The sequence below is a fragment of the Microtus oregoni genome, unplaced genomic scaffold (genome assembly GCF_018167655.1).
Source record: "Microtus oregoni isolate MIOR12 unplaced genomic scaffold, Mior012 000030F_ref0000283, whole genome shotgun sequence".
NCBI lineage: Eukaryota > Metazoa > Chordata > Mammalia > Rodentia > Cricetidae > Microtus > Microtus oregoni.
The window spans coordinates 9934778-9956841 of record NW_024543089.1 but is presented as its reverse complement, the minus strand read 5'-3'; the positions used below and the strand labels follow the sequence as shown (position 1 = coordinate 9956841).

The following is a 22064-nucleotide window of genomic DNA, read 5'->3' as shown; positions in this document are numbered from 1 at the left end:
AAAACAATACATAACTTGCCACTGTTACCTTTAATTCAGTTCTTGCCTCTAAGAAACAGCCAGGGTTCCGTCTTGACTTTCTTCAGTAATGAATATTACTCAGAAGTGGAAGCAAAATAAACCCTTTTCTTGCCTAAGTCACTTTTGATCATGGTAATCTATCATAACAAGAGAAGCCAACTAGAAACATTATCTATGAGAGTAACTTGACCTGTTGGAACTTAACCTAAGTAATATAATTTCTTACTATTTCTAATATTTAGTAATATGTGCTGAAGTCTAGCTTCAGAGGGGTTCCAGTCTCAAAGAAAAGAAGTATGGAGTCAGTGGGGGAGGGGGAGAATGCACATCTGAGGGTTAATCAACTGTCTCTTAAACAGAAAGATTGTTTATTTATGTAGGTATTGATTACTTAAGTCATTTGTTAAGCATCAGAGCCCTGGATCTCTTTTGCCCTTCCCCATTAAATTCCAGGGTGAAAAAGCAAAGCAGATAACAGCAGTCTTATCTGAAACAATGACTTCCTATAGCATCTGTCAAATTAGAAAGTTACAGTTTTTGCAGGCTGTGTAAAGCACAAGGCCTTCTATTGTTACAGACTGTGTCTAGCCTGGCTGCTCAAGGGACTGCAATTGGTTAGACAGTCTGGAGTTATTTTTGCCTTAACCGAGTTACATGTAAAATCATTTGAAGTTTTCTAAAATGCAAGGATTACAAAATATCTCATAATAAGCATATCACTGACCGATTATAGCATTGATTGCTGGTTTCTCTTTGATCAAAAAGATAAATCAAGGAGTTTGGAAGGGGAAGGAAAGGTGGAGGAGGAGAAGTAAGGGGCAAATAACAGTAAAAGCTTTTCAAAACGGCTATTTGGAAACCTACTAGGAAGTAGAAGCTTCCTAACCTAAATATATATGTAAAAAGACTTTAAATAGAATTATGCTATAATATGGGTCAAAATCCTGATAGTTGTATGAATGAGACATTCACAAAAATAAAAATTCCCGTGGGTTTACTAGTTCTGCATTGTCGTCCAATGTCATAACCTGTCCTCCATCGTAAACCTACAGGACATAGATATTGCTCATGTTTAGCATATAGAATGTTAGAGTAAGATCCTATTCCTGAAGACACTACATATTTTATTCATAAATATGGAGAAATCAAGTGGGCAGTAGCCCGGAAGTTTCATCACTATTGGGTTACTTCCCAGTGTTGAAAGGTTTACGCTTCGTCTTCAGTAGCAGACTATGCTGACAAATGAAACAAGCGCATCAGTATCTCCCACTTCCATCACAGCCCCCTGGTTTGGTGACTATCCATGTCGCTAAGATCCATGACATGGGGTATTCTGTGCATTTATTCTGGGTTGTCGTCTGGGATAGAACTTAAAGCAGAGAAATGAAGTAGCAGTATGTCCACTTTGAGCTATTAATAATCTATACATGAAGCTTCCTTCCTATATATAGGAAGCTTCCTATAATGCAAATGTCTATTTTAATATAGAACTAAAGTTTCTCTTTACAACCCACCTTTATAGTCTGTCATTGCCCAGTGTCAATAATAAATCACAATATTATGCAAATGGTCTGTGTCATATGATAGCTTTTGGCCACCTTGTGTCCACTCAATTGTTGTCATGACGTCTTATAAGCAAAAGAGTATTCCGATATGCATGTGCATATCAGAGCACATGACTATACTGAGAGAACAATTTTAAAATGCAGAACTTTATGAAGCTGCCTGTGAGGCTTGTCTTCTCTTTCTTTCTTTTTAAAATAAAAAACAGTCTTTTGAAGTATCAACCTTTTATTGGAGCTAAACAACTTTTAATACATCTTGTGAAAACAAGGATATTTTTTTGGCAGATGAGAGGTTTGTAATAGCTCTGCTCCCATCAGCATGGTAAAAATTTGACATTTAAGAATATAAAATATATCACACTAAAAAATGGAACTACAAGAAGGTCTTATGTGAGAAAAAATTCTTCTAATTTAAATTGAGGCAACAAAAGTGTTATCAATTTTAGGTGTTTAGATTTGACAATATTTGTTACTTTTTCCATTTTGTCTTTCTGGAATAAAGTTATACGTCACATAACCTCACAAGCATTTAGCATTTACTTCATCTGACCTCATCTACCCTATTTGGATAGAGTAAAAGAATACTGAGAAATATTAGTTATTGGTTTTATTTGACATTATAAGTCTTACTCATCACTTAAAAAAGTTAAGGAGTTACTACTGTAAGCAACATTAATATAATCAGCTTTAGAAAAAAGTAGTCCATGACTTTAAAATGTTCATGTTTAAAAAGGAAAAGTAAATAATTAAGTTATTTGTTATTTCATTTATTTGTGAGACGGGGCCTCATGAAAACAATGATGATTCTCGTGTTGATGAAGATAACCTTGAACCTTCATCCACCTGTGTCTGCCTCTGGAGTACTGGTTGGTATATGCCATCATGTCTGGGTCTAGGTGAGGTTTTTGACAGAACACAGTTTTAACTCATGCTAAGAAATAACTATCAATTGAGCTGTATACTCACTCTTTAAATGGGACTTCAAAGAATTGATTTTACAGTATATATAAGCACAGTATTCTGAGTTATTGCTTTATTTTTCATTGATAAATAATATAAAATTTGACTTTTAGTTTGTAGTTGGTAGTGGTTGATCTTCCATTATTTTTTTTTTCTCTTTGGCATACAGAGCAATAAATGTATCTTCACAAAGTAGTGATTATTCTTGCCTTGGATTAAACAACAGTTTTATTTTTATTTTATTTTATTTATTTATTTATTTATTTATTGGTTTTTTGAGACAGGGTTTCTCTGTAGCTTTGGTGCCTGTCCCGGAACTAGCTCTTGTAGACCAGGCTGGCCTCGAACTCCCAGAGATCCACCTGCCTCTGCATTCCGAGTGCTGGGATTAAAGGCGTGCACCACCGCCCGACCAAACAACATTTTTATTGATAAAATTTCTTACAATATACTTTGATTATGGTTATTCCTGCTGCCAATTCCTTTCAGATCACTCAACAACCCTACCCATCCAACATTATACTCTATTTCTTTGTGTCTTTTTCAAACAAAAATCAAACACATAAGTAAATAAATGAAGAATACTTACAAACTCCAACAAAACAGAAACCAAAATGAATAATTAAAAGTTCAATATGAGAAAATATTCCAAAGCAAAGTCAATTAAAATAAGCCTTTTACAAAAATATCACTGAGTTTGTTTTGTGGCAGCCAACTACTCCTGAGCCTGTGGTCTACCCTGATTTGTGGTTAATATACTCAATGAAATTCCAGTGGAGAAAACTTATTGTTCTTTTGCTAGTGGGTCTTAATTGGAGATAGCTTATTTCATCTTTCCTGTCTCATGAGCTATACCACTTTTGACTTGAAGCTGTGTAAGCCTTCGGCGTGCTAACATGGACTCTGAGAGCTCAGATGTGTGCCAGTCCTGCTGTGTCTAAAGACTCTGTTTCCTATGTGTTATCCATCACTTCTGGCTCTTACAATCTTTCTGCCTGTTTTTCTGCACTGACTCCTGGAGGAAGGCTTGATGAAGATATCCCATTGAAGACTGAGTTCTCAAAAGTCTCTCATTCTGTTCAAATTTCTCTGTTTGTTTCAACACACTGCAAAGAAAATTCTCTAAAGATGTCTAAGTAGCACAATGATATGTGGAAATATTAGTATTTCTTTGGGACTCATTTTATTGCTATGCTCCATTAACCAAATATTAGTATTAGGTTTTTCCATAGTTCCATAGCTAATCTAATTTTTAATCACTTAAGTGTTATGAGTTTCATCTCTTCAAATGAGTCTTAAACTCGCTTAAAAACTGTTTGGTTAACACAAAAACATGTGTGCCTGTGTATTTTGCAGGTAAATCACTGTTGTAGGTCACAGAGATTTTAGCTGAGTACTTAGTACCTTCCAGTATCACAAACACTAGTCAGCAGTGGTGAGGTTTCTAGTTAGTCACCAGCTGGATGTCCCCATGTTTGATGACATGTATTAAGTGTTGTCTTCAGCAATAAAGCCTTTTTATTGATTTTTATTTTTTTTTATTATTTATTTATTTATTAAAATTTCTGTCCCCTCCCCGTCACTGCCTCCCATTTCCCTCCCTCTCCCCCAATCAACTCCCCCTCTCTCATCAGCCCTAAGAGCAGTCAGCGTTCCCTGCCTTGTGGGGAGTCCAAGGACCACCCACCTCCATCCAGGTCTAGTAAGGTGAGCATCCAAACTGCCTAGGCTCCCACACAGCTAGTACGTGCAGTAGGATCAAAACTCAGTGCCATTGTCTTGACTTCTCAGCAGCTCTCATTGTCCGCTATGTTCAGCGAGTCCGGTTTTATCCCAGGTTTTTTCAGACCCAGTCCAGCTGGCCTTGGTATGTTCCCGGTAGAACATCCCCATTCTCTCAGTGTGTAGGTACACCCCTCGCAGTCCTGAGTTCCTTGCTCGTGCTCTCTCTCCTTCTGCTCCTGATTTGGAACTTGGGGTTTCAGTCCGGTGCTCCAATATGGGACTCTGTCTTCTTTCATCGCCTGATGAAGACTAATATCCAGGAGGGTGACTATATGTTTTTCTTTGGGTTCACCTTCTTATTTAGCTTCTCTAGGATCGTGAATTATAGGCTCAACGTCCTTTACTTATGGCTAGAAAGCAACTATGAGTGAGTACATCCCATGTTCCTCTTTTTGGGTCTGGTGTACCTCACTCAGGATAAAAAAAGAGCATCTTCAACAAATTGTGCTGGCAAAACTGGATGTCAACCTGTAGAAGAATGAAAATAGACCCATATCTATCGCCATGCACAAAACTCAAGTCCAAATGGATTAAAGACCTCAATATCAGTCTGAACACACTGAACCTGATAGAAGAGAAAGTGGGAAGTACTCTATAATACATGGGCACAGGAGGCCACTTCCTACGTATAACCCCAGTAGCACAGACATTAAGGGCTTTATCAAAGAAGCTAAATAAGAAGGTGAAGATCTAGGCTCCCCAAAAGCCAGTACATGCAGTAGAAACAAAGGCCAGTGCCATATCATTGGCTTCTCAGTCAGCCCTCATTTTCAGCCACATTCAGAGAGTCCGGTCTGATCACATGCTCGTTTAGTCCCAATCCAGCTGGCCTAGACCTGGATGGAGGGGGGAAGGCTTTGAACTTCCCACAGGGCAGAGAACCCTAACTTCTCTCAGGACTGGAGAGAAAAGAGGAGGGGAGAGTGGGAGAGAAAGGGGAGGAGGGGAGGAGGTGGAAATTCTTAATATATAAATAAATTTTAAAATAAATCCCCCTCAAAGGCCCTGTTCTTTTTGCTGCTTGTAATAGGCTGAATGCACTGTATGTACAGTACATGAAGATAACTATCTGGAGGACAATACCTCAATGTGGCATAGAGTCAGAGGCGTTGAGGAAAAATATGTTTTCTCTTCTTTGATTATTGCTGTTACAGATCTTGATGTTTCTTGTAATAGCCAAACAACTCAAATGCTCCATTTCTTTAGTATGTATGAGTCTCCCAGTTCCTCAGCCCCTTTTCAGTATCATTCTTTCACCATAGAATTTAAAATTTTACTCGATATTCAGCACCTGGGAACAGCAGTGTGTGTAGCATACCATACTTACCTATTTCCTCACGTTCAAGTCAAATTTTCATGCTCTTGACATGTGAATAATCTCTATAAGAGCAAAAATAATATTTTCCTTAAGTTGAAATGCTCTGAATTCTTATGCACTATCTTATTATTTCTTTTTTGTTCTTTCTATTTTGTCTTTGTTTTTCAAGACAGGATTTCTCTGCTAAATAGCTTCTGGAAGTCCTGGAATAGTCCTGGAACAAGGTCTTGCAGACCAGGCTGGCCTTGAACTCATGGAGATCCAGCTACCTCTGGATTAGTGCTGGGATTAAAGGCAAGAGCTACCACAACTCAGACTACTTTATTATTCCAAGATCAAGGCACTATGTCACATAATAGATGTCAACTCTGTTTTGTGCATACAGTGTTGTCTCTATCTGTCCCAGACCATCTTGTTCCTTCAATACTCAGTAGGTTTCAACTGAAAATCTACTGAATCAATATTTTTCTGATATTTTTGTCAGAATTTTATATGCTTTGATTAACTGTCTTTAACACCTTAAAGACTGTTTGCTTTCGTGCCTTTCTACCTCTTTTGAGTCAGTTTTCTATTTTTCTAACATTTTTTAAGCAAATGGTTTGTTTCATCTAAACTTTCTAACAAACTGGGGAAGCTGGTAAAAGCACTTCTTACGTTTATTGTCTGGGATTTAGCTCAATGGTAAAACACTTTAAGACTCTTTCTGGAGTTATTCTTTACTCATGCAACTGTAACGAGAAATTGGAAACAAACCAGCTCTAATGTGAAGAGAATACAATGACTGATGCATTTTAACTACGTTTTAACTCTTCTGTCACATAATGTCTTTATGATGTTTGTCAATAGATTATTTTAAAGTAAATCTTAGGCAACTTGCCACTTTTCATATACAATTTGGTTTACAGAATTAACTTTTTTATTTTGATCTCCCATGAATAATACTATGTAAAAGACAATGCAGTCTAAATCTGATATATCCTTACTGTCCGAAATATTATTTTTAGTCAAAGCCTTGCTGTGAAAATAAAGCTAGTTTTGATTTCAGAGATACACTCCTGTCTCTCCTGAGTCCTGCAATTAAGGGTATATGCCACCATGCTTCATTCAAATCAGGATGCAAAATGGTCACTCTCTGCCTATTGATTTCTTATATTGGGAAATGCACTTGTAATTTTGCAGTATGTATTATCAATAATAAAATTCATTAATAATAATCAAGTCACTATTTTTATATAGCCATATTGTTTGATTACTGTGTTGTTTAGAAAATTACATGACTTCATGGTCATACCTATAGAAAGTTTATTTTCCCATTGCCAGCAGCTTCATAAAAGGATATCTTTAATGCCATATTCTGTCAAGGACTCTACGTACTTCTTCGTTCAAGTGACAAAAATTTCACAAACTCCAAAGCAGTCAAGTCTATTCTATATTTTAACTCATTAGAATATTTATTCAGACAGGTGCTCTTGCCTCCACAATGGACGAAGGAGGGGCAATCAGCGATGTCCAGGCAGCCAACTTCCTGTTCAGCTGTGATGCCTCGCATCCGGATACGCTGAAACTATATCACAGCACCGAGTACATAGAAGATAATGCTACAGTTTTTCATACCTACTATCTCTCTGCGGTAGCTAATACTGAAAGGAAAAACTCAGTGGCCTTGGGCCATTTTGTTCTTCCTCCTGCGTGTCTGCAAAAAGAAATACGAAGAAAAATTTGTAGTTTTATTTGGGAACAAGATGAAAAATTTCCAATACAAAAGTGCGGAGAGTCATCTTATAAGCACTCCAGTTGTAGAAAAGCAGATGTACTTCCCTCTTCGGAGTTATTCCGTGAACAACATGGTAACAGGCTATATATCAATTGATGCCTTGGAGAAATTCCTTGGAGAATTACATGGCTTCATTCCAGGAAACTCGGGATATTTGGCATATCATGTTCAAAATGAAATTAATATGTCTTCTATAAAAAACAAATTAAGGAGGAAACTAAGTTAAATTTTACTTACATTTATTTTTTATAAGACATTATGACTTGCTTATAATTTAAATGAGAATGGAAAAGGAATTATTTTCTTTCTCAACATGTGTCCTGAGAAAACTCAGAATCATTTTGTTCTCCCTTTTGACAGAGTCACAAATTGCAAGTGCACAATTATTATGGAATTATTGTCATCTATACATATACTTAGAAGATCTCTGTCAAATGCGCTTTTGATTTTGACTTTAGTATTGCATCGTATTTTTTCTTTGGTTCAGTACTGAAATGCCAACCTTTATGATTCTGGTCATTATTTTGACTTAAAAAGTTAGGATGCTATACTTGAACTGTAAACATTTGTTTCTGAACATAGTGAGTCAGGTGCCTCATAGTCCCCATAGTAGAACATGAGCATAATACTGTGCCTTATAAGGAAATGAAAACTTGAGAGGATATCCTGCCGGAGTGACTAAATGAGGCCCAGCTCAAGCTGGAATGTGACTTTCCTGATTTTCTGGACTCGTATTTATACTGTTTTCTTATATGATTATGCTGAAACCTCTGTGTTAATATTCTATACCCTTTTTGAGACAAGGTCTCATTGTATTACCCAGGCTGGCCTCTAACTTCTGGTCTTCAGTAATGCTCCTGCCTCAGCATTATAAATAAGCTGAAACTGTAGGTGTGTGCCACTGGACTTTGCTTTTCTGCCTTTTAAATGAACCTAGAGATGTGGCAATCTCAAGAAGGCAGTTTTGCTAACCTGTAATCCCAGGTGCTTGAATGGTTGGAGCAGGAGGAGAGAAAACTCAAACCAGCCTGAGCAACTTAGGAAGACCCTGTCTCAAAATAAAATGTTAGGAAAGGCCAGTTACAAAGCTTGGTGGTACAGCACTTGCCATGCTTGTACAAGGTTCTTGGTTCAGTTCCAGTACCACATGAACACAGAAACACTTCTTACACACAGTTTGGTGGCTTATTAATTTATGAAGACATAAATGGGATTATTTTTGAAGATATCTTGTTAAACCTGTTGTCCTCCTGGAACATATAGCAGCTATAGAATTATCTAAAGAAAATGTATCCTTTTTCTTTTTCTTTTTGTGTGTATTATTTGGATGTGTGTGAGCCTTAGTTCTACCCTTTTTTACAACTCAAATTTAATAGCATAAAATTCTATCTCAGTCTCAGAAAAAAAAAGAATATTTATTCACTTGTTCTCCTTCTGTTATGAAACAATTCAATGCAAGATGAACTTTTAGAACTGAAAATATGTGGAATAAAAACTATTGGTTTTACATAAAATATTAAGTTCATTATATTATTAATAGATCTTAGCTTCACTACTATGAAGTTATATATAGAAACCAGAATGGAAGTGTAGAAAATTTCCAGAAATCATTTTATTCCTATCCTCCCATCCACTTACTAGCCCAAGATATTTCCTGAAATTGAGGATATAAAATTGGTACCTTGATTTAAAATATCATAGATTTACTTGGGTCAATTATTTGTGTTTTTATTTATGTATTTTAATGTAGTTCTAATAAGATAGAATTTACATTATCTCCCCCTACCACTTCTTCCTTCTCATCCTTCAAAATTACCCTCTCTGTAATTTATTCACCATCCCCCTACTCTCAAATTGGCAAACTGATAACCTTGTTTTCTTTTATTATTATTCTTAAACACACACAAATACATGAATATGAGTATGTTTTTGCTAGTTAAGGTATATAATTCCAGTCAGGTTACTCTACATTGGGCAGCCTATAATGGGACTCATTTTTGGAAGAGCCTAATTCCTAGAAGAGGCTAATGACTCCAAGTAGTTACTTGTAAGTCTTTGTCTGGTGGTAGGATGGCAAAAACTATTCCTCTTCCACGTAAGTGCTCATGGATATTGCCATTTTTTTTTTTGGTTTCCTGTATGCAGTCATTTCTAGAAGAAACTGCTCATGGTAGACATCCCTTTATTTTGGTTCTTTTTTTATGTGTGTTTTTCATTTTTTTTAATTTTTTTTTAGTTGTTGAAAAGAAAAAAAAATTCCTCCTCCTCCCTGTTTTCCATTTCCCTCCCCCTCCTCCCACACATCACCCCCTCTCCCCACTCCCCTCCCCCTCTCCCCCTCCCCCCCCACTCCATTCTCCCTCCTTCTCAAGACAATTATTCTTCCCCGTCTATTGTGTTCTGGTTTAGCAGAAGTAGGTGCTGTGAAGCAGATGTATCTGCTGGGCCTGGGCTCTTCAAAATCTGCAAATGTATGCTTTATGTCTAGTTGTGATTTTTGGATCATGTCCATTTGCTTTGAATAGTGTCTTTGATGGGGGGTAGTAGATACACATATTGTGGGTATAAGGATAATATTCAGAATGCAGTAATAATATATGCTGATCTGAAACAGTGATGAGTGTAGTTCCCCCAGCCTCAGACCCATGACCTCATATCATAACACAAGTGGTTCCCATTTTAATATAGATTATCAAAGTAGTCCTTGATTGCCCTTGAGGATTGATTTGCTACTCTATTGTTGAAGACACTACACAATTAAAACTCATGGCGCAGATAATTAAAACTCGATCTGACCTGGAAGCCTCTTTTTTGTAGTCTATTATCCATGGTTCCATAAACATACATGCCAATGGCCAAAGGAGAGGTGCAATTAAACAGTTTACCCAGGAACAACACCTAAGAAGCACAATGATCATAATTGTAAGGTAACCATAAAGAGGAAGAAGTGTCACTCACATGTTCATTGGCAACCAACAGCTGTCTAATTGTACTTAATGCCCACTCAACAAGAGAGAAATAATGCCTTGTACTGGAAACCTAGCCAGATGATTTATGTTTTATGTTCTTTGCACCACATTATCATATATCTGCACTGCCTTAAAATACATCAGTTGGTGCTTAAGAGACAGTTTAGTAGCTAAGAATTCCTCCATCTGCTCAAAACAAAGGTGTACTTTTATTTTAATTGAGACTAATTATATTAATATTATGGGTGACATATTTAAAATTGTAACACAAATTTATATTGAGCCAATGACACCCAGATCATCTCCTATTTTGCATTCCATAGTAATATTATTCTCCTGTTATATTTATATGAGTGAATCATATTTTAAATACTTTTGCTAAATGTATGAGATTTATGATTAATTTTATATATTTTTATATCTAAATACACTTCCTTTTATTAAAATTTTAACTGTCTATTCCACATAACGTGCAAAACAAGCCTCTTCCAATGACTGTATTTTCTTGTGTGTTGTATTTGCAATGGCCAGGTGTCCACACCAAAACCAGAGGAACTAGAATAAATCTTCAAGTACCTAACAAGAAAATAAACAAAAGAAAGGAAAGCAACAGAAATTCTAGGAGGCATTCTTCTGAATGGAAGAAAAAAAGAACATAAATGAATTTCTACTAAATTGTCCACATACAGCATCATTAAGGGAGAGTGGCACTTGACCCTGAGAAGGAAAGTACAATGTAAGTCACCCTGTGGTACCCAAGACACACAATAATACATACTTCTACTATTCGTTGTATGCCACTGCAGTTCTCTGTGTTCGATCATTAAGTTAAAAATAATGACAGACACACAAAGAAACAATGACATGGTAAGTCGTAGCTTATAGAGCAGCATTGTATGCCATGTTACCTTTTGTTCACATATTCATTTCATACATCAAAGAACATTGATTAAACTGAGAAAATAGTTTGATTTTTAAAAACTATCTACTAACCTGCAAACAAATATCATCAAAAATTATACATACTACTTTAGAAGTAATTATGTCTTAATTTTTTTTTCATTTTGATAATAAGTTTGCTATAGAACTTTAATTATGTGAGATTGATAAACACTTTTATATTTTTAAATTATCCTTTCAGTAGTTGGAATACTTTTAACTTTTTATTTTAGTAAGATTCAATATTGTTTTATAAAAATATAATTTGCTATCTATCTGTTTATTTAATCATGCATATGTGTTTGTATGGGTGTCTTCACATGAGTGCCAATGAAGGGTAGAAGATTGTGGAATCAATTGATATGGAATTTCAAGAGATTTCTGGGTACTAAACTCAATTTTTCTGTAAGAATGACAATATCTCAGTTGTTAAGATAACTCATTCATATCTCAGTTGTTAAGATAACTCATTCATATTTCAGTTGTTAAGATAACTCATTCATATCTCAGTTGTTAAGATAACTCATTCATATCTCAGTTGTTAAGAGCCTCATTTCTAAAATTTAAGGTCTAGACCTTCTAGTTTTTAAAATTAAAAGATTGGGATAATTAAAAACTTATTTCTTTCTCCTGTTGCATCATATTTTGTCACTAAAATACATATAGAAACCCTGTTCCTTAGAGTGCTTCATTGTATAGTTTTCACCAGTGAATTTTATAATAAAGCAATTCTTTCTTACAGGTTGCTTATATTTTGTTTCATTAATCAAGCAAAAAAAAAGCATTTCCAGGAATGTATAAAAGTAAAATGCAGTCTTTAGTATAGAAAAGAATGATGATGAATATCCTTTCACAGAATCTTTCAACAAATATTTCAGGGGTTACAATATCCACAATTTATCTACTTCTCAAGATCAAGCAGGCTCACTATCTGTTCTTCATAATTTTATCTATTTTTAAACTTTAAATTATCTATCTAGCTATATATATGAATTTAAATATATAATTACATATATTATGTATTACATTATACATTTAGTATGTCATGATATATAATAATTGATATATATATAATTTATGTATATAATTATATATTTATGTGTATAAAAATTTGCTTCATAATAGCGCATGATCATAGCAATAGAATTATGCAGGAGTTAAGTGGAGACTGATACATTAATACATGTAGAGTCATTGTGAGATGATTCTCACAGAGCCTTGTATACAATACTAAAATAGTTTTCTCTTTCATGGCCATTCCATGGAAGCAATTGAATTGCAAATATTTTTTTAAAAAATCATAGTATAAATCAGGAGGAATAAACTATTATATTGTTTCATTGTTAGTATTTTAATCAAAATTTAAACTTCTTAGTATTTATTCTATTATAATCATTGCATAGTTATACATATATCTCACTGTGACTATATTTATGATATTCCTCCTGAGACTGCCTGGAGTGCCATGACCCAGAAGCTGGGCAGCCTAGAGACTCGGGAAAAAAAAAAAGTCAATGAAATGATTCCTAATAATATTCTACTATCCTCGTAGATTGTGACCTAGTCCAACTGCTTTTAGAGAGGCTTTACTCAGGAACTGATGGGAATAGATACAGAGACTCACAGACCATATGGAAGGGGGGGTGGGTGTCGATGATTGTGAGAGCCCGAAGGGTCCAAATGCTACAAGAAAACACAGAATCAATTATCCTGGGCTCATAGAGGCTCACAGAGACTGAACTACTAACCAGAGAACATTTATGGGATTGACCTAGGCCCTCTGCACATATGTTACAGTTGTGTAGTTCGGTCTTCTTGTGGGACTTCTAATAGTGAGAGCAGGGGTTGTCTCTGACTCTGTTACCTGCAATTTGGGACCCTTTTCTCTTGTCCAACTTCAATATTGAAGGAGGTGCCTAAACTTACTACAACCTGATATGCAATGGCTAGTTGATATCCAAGACAGGCCTGTCTTTTGCTGAAGAGAAAGGAGGAGGGAAGGTTTTAGGGAGGTACTGAGAGGTGAGGAGCAAGGGAAAAGAAACTGTGATGACCTGACCGATACAAATAAGTGAAAAAGAATCAATATTCTAAACTAAGAAATAAATGATAAAGTAACTTCTATAAAAATAAACATATTAGCAAATGTTAATATCATCTGTACTTTAGCAGAAAAAATTGAGTATTTTTCAAGTACTAAATTTAAATACATTGCATGCAAGTTCCTCCTTATAATATACTCTTATTTTATAGGTACATGGAGTTTAAATTTTGAGCTATGTTGAAAGACTGGCAAAACTGAATTTGTACTAGTACTGTCAGACATGAACATCATCTTCAATAAAGGAAAATATCCCAGAAGATTAAAGATTTAATATAAACTCAGTTGATTAATTTTATTATTTTATTTCTATTAACTAGAACCTACTGAGGCTCTAGATGAGTTAATTAACAGTGTGCCTAGAGAGCAATGGTTTGCCTAATTGTTTGAAATAAGCTTTAGGACATGTTATTTTAATTGTCACTTTTTTCCTGGTATAATTGATCTATGTTAGAATATGGTTGTCATTTATATATCAATTAAAGATCATTAGATAATTTTACAATGTCATAAAATACAATGTAAATCTAAGTAGAGGGAAAAATAAGTTCTTCATTCATGACTATGTCTAACTCTGGCTTTGTTTCATCATTTATATTATTTTTATGTGGCCTTTCTCTTTAGGAACATGCTGCCACCATATATCTATTAATCTTTCATCCTCCTTCCTACTTTCTACATTCCCATTCTCTCTGACCTTATATGACTATAATTTTAAGTTATTAAGCTAGTTTAAGACATTATGCACTTTATACTTCTAAATCACTATAATGTTGTTTTGATGGTAGATGGTAAATCTGTTTGGAAATCAGATTTTGGTGGTTCAGTAAAGTTGAACATGTCTATAAACATAAATGTGGTACCCTAACAGTTGTTTCCTCCATTGTGTAGAAGCTTAAGTTCATGTAACAACATTTGTTAAAACACAGGGTTACTACTGTGCTTGTAGAATTATTTTGAGTCACTTCCTACCCTAATATCTAAAAATATTATGTGCATATTTTTTTCTCTAGCAATTTCAAAGTTTCAGACCTTGGAATATTGTTTAAATAAGCCAGGAAAAAACTATAATCAATCCATAAATTGAACTATATGATGTTAACCAGTGAGTTTTCATGTGAGGTAGGATGAAATTTATCTTCTACTAAGAACTGATATTATTTGGGAAATTTTTGATTTAAATCAGTACTACGGAAATTTGTATCCAAAATGTTCTTCAAAGGCGATTGTGTTCTGGAGAAGTGAGGTCAGTTTTAGAAGGGGAGATCCATCACAGAATACTAGGTAATTAGCTGTCAGGAAAGGAATATTGGGACTCTGGCCCCTTCTTTTTACTCTCTTTACTTCTGATAACCATGAGCTCAGCAACTGCCACCCGTTGACCATGTGCTTCATCTGAGAAAGCTACCATAATCCTAACAAAAGGGCAAAGCAACTATTAATAGAAACTACAAGTGAACATAAAATGTTTCTCTTTTAGTTGATCTGTCTTGGTTATCATGCCATAAAAGTAGAAAACTGACACAGCTACTTTTATACTCACTATTCAAATAAAATGATCCAATGATATTATTGATACCCTTTTATCCTCTGTTGCTACTTGTGCTAAATTATTTAGATCAACCCTACCCTCCACTTGAACGTTGATGTCTGGATCAACCCAAACAACCAATGTTTTCTTCAAACTGAAAGTTACTGTACATTTCATATATGAATTAAGTATTGAATCTTTGATCATTGTTTATAGAAATCACTTCTTAGTCGTCTGAGCCTCTGTTGACAAAGACACTAAGTGAATGACATGTATATGGCAAAATGCAGCCAATAGACCTGGATGCAAATACAGAAAATCTTTACATAACACCAGTACAATTCCAGAATCTTTTAAGTGACCTTGTAAGCAATCTTTTTGGGGAGACCTCAGCCATGCTCCTAGCAGTGGCGGGTTCAGACTTTCCAGAGTAGAAGGGTGAGGATTAGAATTATTTGGAAAAAGGAGCATAGATATAGGAGATTAATAAAATAGAGATGTAGGATAGTATCGGGAGGGAGTTCTAGTGAATACTGAAAATCACCCTCATTTAATTTCCATTTGCTTAAATATCTCAACCTCAAAAGCTAAGAATAAAATAAAAATGGCATTGACATGATACAGAGAAATGGAAAGACAAGTCTGAGGATTACGAGCTATATTCTTAGTTGAATATCTGTTGCCAGAACAAGACAAGTAATGCTCACACACTAGACCAAAACATTCTGTAGGCAAACCACTCCCTGTGTGGAATCAATAGTTATCTCCATAAGAGAGTAGAAACCTAGTTGTATCTATTGACTTTTGTTTCAAGTACAAACAGATCTACTTCTTAATACCTGAAACACAGGGTCTAGATATTAGCCACACCTGTTGACAATGATCTTGAGAGAGCAGAACTCTCTGATCTAAAGCCAGGTGGAATAGAGCCTTGACCTTTGTTTGAGGTGGAAGCAGATCTGCTTCTTAATATCTGAAATAGCAGGTCTGAATATTATGTCTGTTGACAATAACCTTGAAGGAACAGAAGTCTTACCTACTCCCTGACCTTTATTCAAGATAGAATGGACCCATACCTGTGGGACCTGTTACCTCTAAGCTTTTAAACTAATAGAGCATGCTATTTCTTTTTCATACAGGAGTTATTCCAGAGAGCCACGGTGAATTAGTGAGCTACATCACAGAACACTCTCAGGCTTCCCCATATTGCTTGGCCAAGAAAAGCTTTACATTGTCTCAAGTATATGTGTGTGTGTGTGTGTGTGTGTGTGTGTGTGTGTGTGTGTGTATGTAGGTATATAGATATTATGTGATAAATATTAGATTCAGAGTTTGAAGAAAGTTTTCTTACTGAAGTATTCTATAAATCCACAAATTAATTAAAGAGACAATTTTATGAAAGACAAATATATTCTACTTTCAGTATGAAACTATGGCATTTTCCTAAGTTGTTGAGCTTTAGTGTGTACTTATTATTTTCTGCTCACCTTTATAACTTGAGAAAATACTGTTAATTTATAAACAAATCCAATTTTTATTTTAGAAAATATCAGAAATATTCTTTTAGATTTTGTTTCTATTTGTCCAATAAAAAGACATATATTTAAAAATGCTAAAATCTTATGAACTATAAATATAAATAAGGAAAATTCTAACTATTACAAATACTGTCTCACACTCAGAGCCTGGACTGAGGCTTGCTGTTTGCCAAGACACTGCTACAGAGGAGGTTGGGGGTCACTGAGATCCATGTCCAAGTCCTGAAGAACATTCCTGCTTTAGGCTGCTACATGGATAAAAGCTGCTTTGAGAAGACAGAGTTTTTGGACAAAGACCGGAGACCTTGTTTCTTTTGAATCAATAAATTTCTTGGGTTGTTATTTATTAGTTGCTAAATTATTTTCATTAATTTAAAATCCAGTGATCTGCATCTTATTTGTCTTTCATTCTCTTTTCATTTTTTTAGATTTTTTTTTTCTTGTAGTGCTGGAATCTGAACCCATGTTCCAGTAAATGGTGGGTGATTTAAAGGTACATCATCCACGTCCAGCTGCACTTTCCACAAATAACTTTTAATTCCATGGACAGGATTCTTCAAGCTGTAATTCTTCTCTCTGTCTAGTGTCATGTAAAGTTATGCTAATAGCAACAGAAAGAGACTAAAAAGCCCAAGGAGAAGCAAAAATTCATTCCACTCAGTCTATTTGTTGCTTTCTGTGGCTTCCCAAAGGGAAACTGGGCCATAAGATTGAGAATTTAACTTTTGTTTATTTTGGTACCTTTTAGACCAGCAAACTATACCCTTTTGTGTTTCTGAGCATCTTTTCTCGCTGATATTTGCATGCACCAGATGCACAAAACTAATCTCCATGAGTAATATCAGTAATATACCACAAAAATTGAACATATTTCTCTGATAGAACGTTTGATTCTTGATAAATTCCACCAATTTTTAATACTATGTTATAGAGAAGTACACAGACTAGATAACAAGATTATTCATAACACAGGTTGTTTGGGGTATATTAACTAAATGTCTTAGAGAAGCTAGGGAAGATTGTAGAAATATGGTAAAAACATAATATATATATATATACACATATATAATTATATATAGGATAACTTTAATTAAAAAAGACTAGAAAAACACTTTTAAATTATGAAAATATTTCAAAAATTTCTCATAACGCTAAAGTTGATGAACTCTAAGAACAAATCCATATAGATTCTGACAAGTGAGATCCTGCTTGGTTCACAGAGAGACACCTTTCAAGATGACTTCACAGGGTAATGTGTCAGAAATAATAAATTGCTTCCTTAGCAATCATTTGTAATGGCACATAATTTTCAGGTACCTATTATTCTGGCAAAGTCATTGTCTCCTAATACCATCAACTTAAAGGTTAATGTTTCAACACATAGATTTTAGGGACTCAGAGTTATTTATATTGCTTACAATTATGTGAATTATGAAACATTTCTGTTTTTATAAATATCTATTTAATAGTAATAATTATAAGCTGTAGCTTATAACATTTATATTCTCTATTGTATGTTATGAAGACCATGAATTAGTGTTTTTAATTTGTAAATGCTCCATTGTGTATATCTTATACTCAGAAATTATAAACTTTTGTAAAATCTCTTTCAGAAACAATTGTGATATAAAATAAGCAAAATTACCAAAGTTTAAAATTATAAACAAAGAAAATTCCACTAAAGATAATTTCCCAACTCATAAAAGATTATGTTTACAGATGACCTAAATTATTGAGAATGTGACAAAAATAAATTAAGTATCTGAGTTAAGTATTAATCCATACAGTCTGGAAATTAGAATAGTATGTACTACCAGTGCAAAGTGACATGAAATTTTATAATTTTTGTAATTAGCTTGAAATTTTATGCAGTTTTTCAATTATGATGAAAATCTATCTAGTGATTTATAAAATTTCTTATTTTCCAAAAGAAAAATAAGGAAATGTGCACATAAAGTTCTTGAAGAAGTCCAAGATATCAATGTAGATTGCTAGGAAAGAAAAAAATTAAAGTATTTGCTCATACAGGTGAAAAACAAATGCAAAAACAAGATTCAAATAAAAATGCAGAGAAAACAATTACTTATCTTACATAACTCTATGTAGCCTGGATACCATGAAAATGATAATTTATCAGTAAAGGGACTATCATGATATATAAAACAGAGAAATTAAACAAATGAGTTAAAAGTAATGGTTTGAGGTAAAAATTAAATTCCACATCAAGACAAAGGTCATAAACGGGCTAGAAGACTGCAATAACAATTATTTTCCCAGTACATTGGCATTACAGTCACAAAGAGATAAATTGCTGACCAGGAATTATAGTTGCTCAATGGTTTTAGACTTTCCATACAATATCTTTTGAGGATATGTGGATATGGCAGAGAAAAAGATGAGCTGTTATACACAAATATAATTGAGTACAGGGCATCTAGAACCAGCAAGTCTAGAAATATTAATACAACAAACAAACAAGCACAACAAGAAGAGACGTAAGTTTATATTTAAAAGAAAAAAAAAGAATGTAACATCAAAAGCTTTCAAGGAGAACTAGGCGGCAATTCCCAGGTTAATGGGTTGTGTAATGAAAGAGGTGCTTGGACGCGACCTTTGTCAATGCAGTTACTCCTTATAACATGAACAGAAATCATTTAGATGTCCAGTGTAAGTGTATCCAGGGCAAAGTGCCTCCAGAAGAGAGAGGATCTTTCAGAAGATATCTAAACGGTTGTTCTTTCTTTTTGTAGAACCCAAAGAGCATTTTTATTTATTTATTTATTAAAGATTTTTGTCTCTTCCCAGCCACCGCCTCCCATTTCCCTCCCCCTCCCTCATCAGCCCAAAGAGCAATCAGGGTTCCCTGCCCTGTGGGAAGTCCAAGGACCACCCACCTCCATCCAGGTCTAATAACATGAGCATCCAAACTGCCTAGGCTCCCACAAAGCCAGTACGTGCAGTAGGATCAAAAGCCCATTGCCATTGTTCTTGAGTTCTCAGTAGTCCTCATTGTCCGCTATGTTCAGCGAGTCTGAATTTATCCCAGGCTTTTTCAGACCCAGGCCAGCGGTTTCTCAGGAAATTCGGGATCAACCTACCCCTGGACCCAGCAATACCACTCTTGGGAATATACCCAAGAGATGCCCTATCATACAACAAAAGTATATGCTCAACTATCTTCAGAGCAGCATTGTTTGTAATAGCCAGAACCTGGGAACAACCTAGATGCCCTTCAATGGAAGAATGGATGAAGAAAGTATGGTATATATACATATTAGAGTACTACTCAGCAGTAAAAAACAAAGACTTCTTGAATTTTGCATGCAAATGGATGGAAATAGAAAACACTATCCTCAGTGAGGTAAGCCAGACCCAAAAAGAGGAACATGGGATGTACTCACTCATATTTGGTTTCTAGCCATAAATAAAGGACATTGAGCCTATAATTAGTGATCCTAGAGAAGCTAAATAAGAAGGAGAACCCAAAGTAAAACATATAGGCATCCTCCGGAATATTAACCTTTATCAGGCGATGAAAGGAGACAGAGACAGAGACCCACATTGGAGCACCAGACAGAAATCTCAAGGTCCAAATCAGGAGCAGAAGGAGAGAGAGCACGAGCAAGGAACTCAGGACCGCGAGGGGTGCACCCACACACTGAGCCAAAGATCATTTTTTTGTAAATATAATCACAAATTGTACTAAAAATGTGTCATATTTGAATTTAAGAAATTAAGTCAATTTTATATGTATAAAGATATATTTATGGCAAAGAGGGGATTATGGGATGGAAACTTTTCTTTTTATTGTTGATTTGCTTTCTTTTAGGTCGGAAACACAATCAAGTTTTTGAAGTAGTAAAGGTTATATGGTCAGATAAATCATAATATAAGCAGAACTCGGCTATAAAAATTCAGACAGTGAATTTCCAACATGAAGGCAATGGTGAGATTTTTTTTAGGTACACAAATAATATCTTTCAATCTCTCTGTCTGTCTTTCAACCTGTGTGTGTGTATGCATATGCGCATGCATGTGTGTGTTTATACAAGTAATGTAGAAATGGGGAGACTGAGGATACCCAGAGGTTTGGGTATTATTTCACCTTGAAGCAAGATCTCTTGTTCACTGATGCATATTACCAGGCTAGCTGATGTGGAAGGATGCTTAACAGAAATCCCACACTAGCTCAGAATTGAGAAATAGATAGATGTTTATTTAAGAGTAGACTCAGAAATCAGAATCCTCTGCTTGAACGGAGATCAGAAACTAATCCCACAGCCAGAAAAGAGACTGGACACATGCTCTACACTGGCAAATATAATATAAGAGGTAATGCTCCAGTGGGCGGGTAATAACTGGCTGTAAGACTTCCTTTAACATCTCCCTACCTAATGTGGAATGCAAACTATAAGTTACAACAGCTTGCTTAATTTCTGTTACATCATTCATTCCTATAGGTATCCATCTATCTTTTTTGGATATTTTTGGACCTTTAGAACTTGATGCTTTGTCAAAGTAGATTACAGGGTAGGAAGCTAAAACCCTTGGTATGTCATCTCTGACAGTTACTGGCGATGTTGAATCCTGTCCTTATGCCTACTTTCCCTGTTCATTAGCTCCAATAATTTCCTGATTATTTCAAATATTTTTATTACTGTCTTTTGTAAAGTCTGAATCTCCTGGCCTGTATATATTTCTAGTGATTTTATTGAGATACCTACATCTGGTCCTCATTCTGCACATGTGATTCCAAGCTCTGAAGTTTCCCCTTTAAAGATAATATCTCATCCTTGGGCATTACTTGAATAGTGTGCAGATGGCCATCCTGGAGAGATACTCTATCTCCTTACTTATCATAACTTTTTAACAAATTTTGGTTGTCAAATTCAATCGTATGAATTATTTCAGATAACTTCTTAGTACCCTTAGATATAGATTCAATTTTGTCTGTCAAATTAATTTTATCCTTCTTAATAGTATTAATTTTTTCAGGTAACTTTTGATTTTAATAGTATTAATCCTGTCAACTAGCTGTTCATTATTAATCTGTAAAGACTGTATCATTCTAAAAGTTCCATATTCTTCCTTAATAATAGAATATGAAGGAAAAAACTTAGTCCCAATACCCAATAAATTGAAGTGTCACCATAACCATAAAAGCCTCGCATAATACAAAACATAAAATTAGCAAAAAAGTTACTAAAAGTTTCAATATTAATGTAGTATGCTGTGCTGATTTATTAATTACCTGTTATGTGGTCTTTATTGTCCAGCAGATGTTGTGGTTGCAGAATTGCGAATAGAAGCAATGCAACCGGTGGAATTGTGACTAGAAGCAATGCAACCGGTGGTGACAGGAGTGGTCCAGGGCCGCTTTAGTTTCTGGGATGCTTTAGTTTCTGAGCCTCTTTAGTTTTCTGCCTTGGTACTGGTTAAATACTGAGAAATATGCTTTGCTTGACAAATTAAAAGCAATAAAATAAATTCCATACATGGAGCAAGAAACTCAGAACTGGCAGGCAGGGAGCAGAAACTGGAAACTGCACAAGTTGCCACATGG

The 22064-nt window shown here is 35.0% G+C and overlaps 1 pseudogene; it reads left to right on the top strand.

Annotated features, from left to right (window-relative positions):
* The first annotated feature begins 7129 nt into the window (after positions 1–7129).
* Positions 7130–7649, top strand: LOC121465261 (annotated as a pseudogene).
* Positions 7650–22064: the final 14415 nt, after the last annotated feature.